This window comes from Castor canadensis, chromosome 3, assembly GCF_047511655.1.
Source record: "Castor canadensis chromosome 3, mCasCan1.hap1v2, whole genome shotgun sequence".
Lineage (NCBI taxonomy): Eukaryota > Metazoa > Chordata > Mammalia > Rodentia > Castoridae > Castor > Castor canadensis.
The window spans coordinates 137,154,903-137,164,283 of NC_133388.1; positions in this window are offsets into that span (position 1 = coordinate 137,154,903).

Below are 9,381 nucleotides of genomic sequence, written 5' to 3' on the forward strand. Positions count from 1 at the left end.
ACAGAAGCAAAAAGCAAGGTCTAACCCATATATGGTTATATTCAGTTCTAAGGCTACTTCACCCTAGTGCTACATAATTTTTCCCCTCCCCAGTGCTATGTGACCCTCTCCACATTGAGATTCCTCAAGTTTTATCTCTCTGTTATGCCATCCCTACCTCTCTGCTGCTTTATCAGAACTCAGGCCTACTCTGTTTTCTTCTGATCCCCCTCCCTGCTACAGAGGGAGAGGAGAAAAAATGTGGTCAAGAGTCTTTATATTTTCTGTGAAGAGGAATGGGGAAGGCAGGGCAAGCAGGTTTAGGACTGGCTAGTTTGAATAATTTTAGCAGGTCTTGGAGCAAAAAGGCTGTTCCTAGCTGTCTGCTTCTGGCTGCTCTCTGGAACTCTTCTGCCGCCTTCTTGCTGCTGCTTGGTGGGCCTGGAGCTAAAAGCCCCAGGAACTCCTGGCTCTTATGGAAGCATTTCAGCTCACTCTACCCACGATAAAGACCACAACTAGGCAATAAAAGAGCATCAAGGAGAAGCCTTTATTGGGGCTTAATGTTGCAATACAGGAATTAGCACACAGGAGGGAATTGACCTGAAGACTGAGAAATAGTCCACTTATATAGCTAAAAAAGGGGCGTGCCATGCTTGCCCACAACTTCCAGTCCCACCAATCACAAGCCTTTTATGTGCACAGCCTCCTTTCTGTTAATCACAGGCTTTTCCCTGAGTCACCAGGGGAGGTGCTTCTTCCTGATCAGAGTGAAGACAGCTGCTACAAGGGTCCTCACACTTGCTAGATAGGCGCTCTACCACTTGAGCCACTCCATCAGCCCTTTTTTGTGTTGGTTATTTTAGAGATAGGGTCTCGAAAACTATTTACCCAGGCTGGCTCCGAACCGAGATTCTCTTGATCTCTGCCTCCTGAGTAGCTAGGATTACAGGCATGAGCCACCAGTGCCTTGCTAGGACCAGTGTTCTTTATGGTATGTTTTTGTAGACCTATGTTCCTTCCTTTCACCACTCAACTACTTATCTTGTCATTATTTTGATCATCCATCAGTAGAAGAAGCTGGCAGGGAGATCAGTTAGTGTTGTTGACCACTTTTCACCAGCACCTAGCATAGTACCTAGGCCTGCATTTGCTCTGAAGCCACGTTTACTGAATGGATAAATGAATGTTTTCTTCTTGGGATAGATTCACATAATGTGTATCTAACTATTCTAGGTATTGGAGATACAGCATTTAACAACTCAGACCAAACAAAACCCCAGAAAAACAAAGCCAAAAATCCCCTGTCCTCCTAAAGGACAAAAATAAACAAATGGCAGAGTACTCTAGAAGCAAACATGTAATGCTTTGTATACACAGGGAAGGGACATGGGGCAAAGGAAGGTAGGGGGAGGTGGTAATATTTGCAGGTGTAAATAAGGTGGTCAGGAGAGGCCTCACTAAGATGGTGTTTGAAAGAGTTGAGGGACCAAATCATGTGGCTTTCTTGGAGTAAAGGCACTGCAAACTGAGAGAACAGGCCAGGGCCACAGCCCAGGGGTAGGAGTTACCTGGTGTGTCTGAGGAAGAACAGTGACTGTCCAAGTGAAGTGCATGAAGCAGGATGACTTCAGTTGTGTGTGGGGAGTGGGTAGGCGTGTGCTGGAGTTTGATTGGCCATTGCTAGAACTTTGTTGCTCTGAAAGAGATGGAAAACCACTGGAGGGTTCTGTGCAAGAGAATGACATCAGTTCACACTGTAGAAAACATATTCTGGCGTCCCTCTGCTTAGTCATGGGAGGAATCTGGGTGACTTTTACAGCGATTCAGGTAGGGAGGAAGGAGGAAGTTGGGAGACTTGAGGTAACCAAGGTAAAACTCAAGAAGATGGTGAGAAGTGATCTGCATATATTTTGAGGATGGATATTGTTGCTAATGGATCAGATGTAAGATATGCAACAGTGAGAGATTGTAGTGATTCCTTTTTTTTTGTTTAGGCAAATGGAAGGGTAGATTTGGTATTACTTGAGGGAGAGGCAGGTTTTAGGAGGAAAAAAATCAGTAACTTGGTTCTGGGTATTTTGAAGTATCTTTTATTAGACACCCAAGTGGAGATTTTGAAAAGGCAGGGAATATATGAGTTTGAAATTCAGGAGAGAGTTCTGGGTTGGACATAAACAATTGGAAGTTGTCAACATATAGAGGGAATGAGATAGATACAGGAAATAAGAGGTCAAAGTTCTGAGCCCTGGACTGTTCCATTACTAAAGATGGGGAGCTTACAAGGAGCTGGCAAAAGAGTCTGAGATGGAACAACTGCAGAGGAAGGAGGAATGCTGGTTTCTTAGAAGCCAGGTGAAGGCCCTGTTTCAACTTTTTCAATATGCCAGTGTGTTAGCTTAGCTGCAGACCAAATGTTGACTATTGTATTTAGCAATGTGGAGGTCATTTGTGATTTGATAACATCATAAATAGCCTCTAAGTTTCCATATATCAATTCCAACCCTGTGCCACTCAAACATGGGGGTCATCTAATAAACATTCGGAGCAACTCTTTGGAGTTCCCCCTCATTAAGGTTTGAGGTAAGGCACAGCATTGCTCATCCTGTTTTACTGCTGAAGGGGAGGACTGTGGAGATGGGGCTCATAGCACAGCTTTCTCCCAAAAATCTTCTTTAAGATTCTCCCTTGGATTAAAAGTTCCTTTGAATATGTTTCCTGTGCCCTAAGCTTGCACCTCTTTTTATTCAATGCCCACAATTTTAGGCCTCTTAATGTAGACCAAACCTTGCATATTTTGTTTGTATTTCTTCATTCTTTTTCTTTATCTTCATCTGATTTTTCAAGCACCTCTAATTTGTCAAGCACCTGATATTCTTTTTTTTTTTTTCATTTTTCTTTTATTATTCATATGTGCATACAAGGCTTGGTTCATTTCTCCCCCCTGCCCCCACCCCCTCCCTTACTACCCACTCCGCCCCCTCCCTCTCCCCCCGCTCAATACCCAGCAGAAACTATTTTGCCCTTATTTCTAATTTTGTTGTAGAGAGAGTATAAGCAATAATAGGAAGGAACAAGGGTTTTTGCTGGTTGAGATAAGGATAGCTATACAGGGCATTGACTCACATTGATTTCCTGTGCGTGGGTGTTACCTTCTAGGTTAATTCTTTTTGATCTAACCTTTTCTCTAGTACCTGTTCCCCTTTTCCTATTGGCCTCAGTTGCTTTAAGGTATCTGCTTTAGTTTCTCTGCGTTAAGGGCCACAAATGCTAACTAATTTTTTAGGTGTCTTACCTATCCTCAACTCTCCCTTGTGTGCTCTCGCTTTTATCATGTGCTCAAAGTCCAATCCCATTGTTGTGTTTGCCCTTGATCTAATGTCCACATATGAGGGAGAACATACGATTTTTGGTTTTTTGAGCCAGGCTAACCTCACTCAGAATGATGTTCTCCAATTCCATCCATTTACCAGCGAATGATAACATTTCGTTCTTCTTCATGGCTGCATAAAATTCCATTGTGTATAGATACCACATTTTCTTAATCCATTCATCAGTGCTGGGGCATCTTGGCTGTTTCCATAACTTGTCTATTGTGAATAGTGCTGCAATAAACATGGATGTGCAGGAAGCACCTGATATTCTGTCTTCCATTTGATTCAGTCTGGAGAGGTTTTCAACTCAATTTTTTGTTTGACTTTAATATAATTGATAAAAATATATTATCAACAATCAATAGGTTATCCTGACAAAAATATCAACAAAGAAACCTCAGAATTAAATGACATACTATAGACATCTACAGAGTATTTCTTCCAGCAGCTGTACAATACATGTTCTTCTAACAGTCCATGAAAATTTCTTTAAAATAGATCAATCATATTTTAGTACACAAAGCAAGCCTTAGTAAATATAAGGAAGTTGGAATAAATCCCTATATTCTATCAGACCACAATGGAATAAAAGTAGCATTCAATAACAAAAGAAACTATAGGAAACATTCAAACACATGGAGACTGAACAACACATTATTGAATGACTAGTGGGTCATTGAAGAAATAAGGGGAAATTCAGAAGTTCACAGATCTAATGAAAATGCAAACACAACTTATGAGAACCTATGGGATACAACAAAGTCAGTGCTAAGAGGAAAGTTTGTAGCTATGAGTGCCTATTTAAAAAAAACCCAAAAGCAGAGTGACCTCAAATAAATAGCCCAATGATGCACCTCAAGCTCCTAGAAAAACAAAAACAAGCCAAACCCCAAATTAGCAGATGGAAAGAAATAGATTAGGGCAGAAAGTAATGAAATAGAGACAAAAAAGCTATACAAAGAATATGAAACAAAAAGTTGGTTCCTTGAAAAGATAAGTAAGATTGATAAACCTTTAGCCAATGTAAGGAGGCAAAAGACCCAAATTATTAAAACTAAAGATGAAAAAGGGGATATTATAACAAATACCAATGAAATTCAGAGAATCATGTAGGGGGGATACTTTTAAAATCTATATTCAAATAAACTGGAAAATCGAGAAGAAATGGATAAGTTCCTAGATGCATTTGACCTATCAGAATTGAAACAAGAGGATGTAAACCATCTAAATAGATCTGTAACAAGCAATGAGATTCAAGTAGTAATAAAGAGTCTCCCAACAAAGGAAAGCCCAGGACTTATTGGGTTCTCTGTGGAATTCTACCAGACCTTTAAAGAAGAGCTAACACTAATGCTCCTCAAACTTTTCCAGGAAATACTAAGGGAAGGAACACAACCAAACTCATTCCATGAAGCAGTATTTCACTCATTCCAAAACCAGACAAGGACCCAATAACAACAAAAACAGTATTATAGACCAATCTTTTTAATGAACAAAGATGCAAAATATCTCAATAAAACACTTGTAAACCAAATTCAGCAACACATCAAAAAATTGTACACCATGATCAAGTTAGTTTCATTTCAAGGATGCAAGGATGATTCAGCATACATAAATTAATAAATATCATACAGCATATAAACAGAATGAAGGACAGAAGTCACATGATCATCTCAATTGATGCAGAAAAAGCCTTTGACAAAATTCAACATCTTTTTATGATAAAAGCTCTAAAGAAACTAGGAATAGACAGATATATCTCAACATAATAAAGGCTAGATATGATAAACTTACAGCTAACAGCATACTAAACAGAGAAAAACTGAAATGATTTCCTGTAAAGTCAGGAAGAAGACAAGAGTGTCTACTCTCCCCATTTTTATTCAATATAGTACTGGAATTCCTAGCCAGAGCCATAAGGCAAGAGACAAAAGTGATTCAAGTAGGGAAGGAAGAAGTCAAATTACCCCTATTTGCAGATGATATGATTCTATACTTAAAAGACCCTTCCACTAAAAAAAATTCCTAAATGTGTTAAACAATTTCAGCAATGTAGCAGGATATAAAATCAATATATATATATAAAACTCCAATAGCTTTTCTATATACCAACAATGAATAGGCTGAGAAAGAAATCAGGAAAATAATTTTACTTATGACAGCCTCAAGGAAAAACAAAAACCTAGGTATAAATTTAACCAAGGAGGTAAAAGAGTTCTACAATGAAAACTATAAAATGTTGAAGAAGTTACTTAAAGATGGAAACACCTCCTATGTTCATGGGTTGGCAGAATTAATTTTGTGAAAATGATTGTATTACTAAAAACAATCAAAACTCTTCACAGAAATATAAAAATCAATCTGAAGATTACATAAAAGACCCTGAATAGCAAAATAATTGTGAACAAAAAGAGCAATGCTCCCTCCCCCCGCAATTAACTCAAAATGAGATTACAGACCTAAATGTACAACTTAAACCCGGAAGACTCCTAGAAAAAAATGTAGAGAACAGTCTTCATGATGGTGGACATGGCAGTGGTCTTTTGGATGTGACAATAAAAGCACAGTCAACAAAAGCAATAATAGATACCGCTACACCAAGCTTAAAACATTTTGTGCATCAGACACGACCAACAGAGTGAAAATAAAAGAAAATACTTGCATATCACATGTCTAATAAGGGGCTACTATCCAGAATATATAAAGAACCCCTAAAATTCAACAACAAAAAAAATCAAATAACCTGATTTAGAAATGGGCAAAAAACTTGAATAGGTATTTCTCCAAAGATGATCTATGAACGGTCGGAAGCATGTGAAAAGATGTTTAACATTACTAATGATCAGAGAAAAGCCAATCAAAACCACAATTAGATATCATTGCACACTCATTAGGAGGTCTAGTATCAAAGAACAGGAAATAACAAGTGTTGACACAGACGTGGAGAAATTAGATCCTTGGTGTACTGTTAGTGGGAATGTAAAATGGTGAAACCACTTTGGAAAATAGTATAGTTTCCTCAAAAAATTAGAAATAAAGGCTGGGGTATAGCTCAGTGGTAGAGTGCTTGCCTAGCAGGTACAAGGCCTTGGGTTCAATTCCCAGCACTGCAAATAAAAAACAGAACCAAAGAACAACATCCTCCAGCTTCACAAAATTAAACACAGAACTTTGTATAATCCAGTGACCTTGCTTTCATATACGTATCCAAAAATCCGAATCAGGATCTCAGAGGGGTATTCACCCTTGTTCACAGCAGCAGGTGGTGCATGTTCACTGTAGCCACGAAGTGGAATCAGTCCTAATGTCCACTGATGAATGGGTGGACAAACAAAATACAGTGAGATTGTTCTTTTCTTTTTTTGGTACTTGGGGTTGAACTGAGGGCATCATGTATGTAAGTGCCACATCCCCAACCCAACACAATGGAATTATTATTCAGCCCTGAAAAGGAAGGAAATCCTGCCATATGCTATAACATGTATGAAATTTAAGAATATTTTGCCACACGAACTAAGCCAGTCACAAAAAGATAAATACACCGGCTGGGATGCAACTCAGGGGCGGAGTGCTTGCTTAACATGTGCAAGGCCCTGGGTTCAATCCCCCTCATCAAAAAAGAAAAGACAAAGAACCCCAAATAACAAAGAAATGGCAAATACTGACTACTTTCTGGAAAGATGGAACTTACATTGTTTCCTGCAATGCAAAAATGAACCAGCTTCCTCACAGCTAGTTTATACATTCCATGTCTTAAACTGTCTTCAATAAAATTTGATTGAGTTAATAAAATGCACCACTTCCTAATCAGAAGAGAATATTAGACATACAAAGTTAGAAACTAAATCTTCGCATTCTGAAGTTTAAAGCGAAGACCAATTACCTAAGAAACATAAAAAATAAACAACACTTAGTAAACAACAATGCAGGGTGTGTCTGGGGAAAGGGCAAAGAGAGTGGAGAGTTTGGCTAAGGAGAATGAGAAGCTGAGGTCACTTTCTTACATTGCCTTATCATTCTCTCCTCCTCCTCCTTCTTTTAGACAGAGTTTTGCTGTGTAGCTCAGACCTGCTTCGAGCTCGTGATCCTCCTGCTTCCACCTCCCAAGTGCTGGTATTACAGGCATGCACCTCTATGGCCCATTTCTCTTCTTCAAAAATTCAAAGATGAGCAAATTATCCCATTTAAATATTCATTAATTAACCACATCAATTTACTTTCAATGCAAAGAAAAATGGTTTCTGTCTCACATATTTCAATTGTCTTGTCAGTGGGTCGTCAAGTTGAAAGATTCTTTTTACGTTCCTATGAATCCCCTGTTCTCTATGAAGAAAAATTTACTTCCTAGTGGAAAGTGAGTGTTTGGGGTCACTTCTAATTTTGGCTCACATTATGTAAGCTTTCTGACTAAGCTGTGAAAGCATCTAACTTCCCTGTCACTCATTGCTTGGGGTTCAGAGCTTTGATGAGGACCTAATCTTTGACCTGACTCACTCCATTTTGTCTCTTTCTGACCTGTTCTTTTCTGAGTTATTCTTCCCCCAGTTTATTTTAAATTCCAGGATCACAGATCTGACAAACATCCTGAGACAGAAATTGAAACTCTCCTCCAAGTAGTGGTGATTTCTCTGGTGCCAAACTCAGCTCAACCAGTCTCAGGATAATGATCAAGTAGCCTTCGTTCCTTCCTTCTATAACCCCAAGCTCTTGTTGATGCACCAAAGTCAGCACTTACATCCACCTCCCCAGTGCAGCCACACTGAAAGTAACTTCCTTTCCTATGTTCACCATAGGTTAACTGGGGAAAGAGGTTGAGCCTGGTCCATTGGGACCCCTAGAATGGAGCCTGTGGCTTAGAACCTTGGTAATAATGACTGGGCAGTGCCTGGTAGGCAGAGCACTGTGTCATGATCTTTGTTCTCAAATAACTGTGATCTATGATAGACATTGTTCTCTGTTCATTCAAAGTGTCTGCTGAGTTCCATTCCATGCCAGGCACTGTGCTTGATGCAGAAGATACAAATAGAAACAATCTTGATCCCTGTCCTAATGACCTTCACAGGCTTTCAAGTCCTGTGAGAGTAGAGGAATAAAAAAGTGAATTAAGCACTCAGCACCCATGGCCACTCCTATAATCCTAGCTACTTGGGAGGCAGAGATAAGAGAGGATTATGGTTTGAGGCCAGCCTGGGCAAATAGTTCATGAGACCCTGTCTTGAAAATGCCCAACACAAAAAAGGGCTGGTAGAGTGGCTCAAGTGGTAGAGCACCTGCCTAGTAAGCATGAGGCCCTGAGTTCAATCCCCAGTACAACCCCACCCCCCCAAAAAAAGTGAACCAAGCAATGATTAAATGGGAAAGAGGGTTTCATGCCTTAATATGGCAATGACAGGAGTAAAGACATTGCTCAGTTCTACTCACAGCAGACTGGCTAGGAATCAAACATGGCTACTTGCCTTCTAATGCCCTAGATCTATGAGGATGTTCTTTAAAACTTCAAAAGTGTTATCGAAATAGGAATAGAAAAATGAGATGGTGTAAAGGTCTTTAGTTGTAAAAATAAAAAAGATGACACCTGGAAATCAGGATAAGTTAAAGAGATTTTAATAAAGGGAGTGTTTACAGAGGTGTGGACCATGTGTAAAGAACTATGAGGAGCAGTGTGGTGGCTGGGCCACCAGCAGTGGAGCTCCATCACCGTTCTAGGCCTAGAAAGTTTAGGGTGGGGGACCGTGTACAGGAACCAGGAGACAGGGGGCCTGTCTGAAAGAAGTGGAGGCCTCCTACCTCCTCTTGAAACTAGACCAGCTGGAGGTAACCCTAAAGGAGAGGTGGCACTCTGCTAACTCCCTCAGGTCTGCTGGACTCTCCATTGTCTTGTTAGGGCTTTCATGTGTCACCATCACATGACAGAAGGGAGAGGGTGAAGGGTGTGTGAACTTCCTTACGAAACAACTCACTCTTGCAATAATGACATTGATTCATTCATGAGGGTGAGCCCTTATAACCCAATCACCTCTTAAAGGTC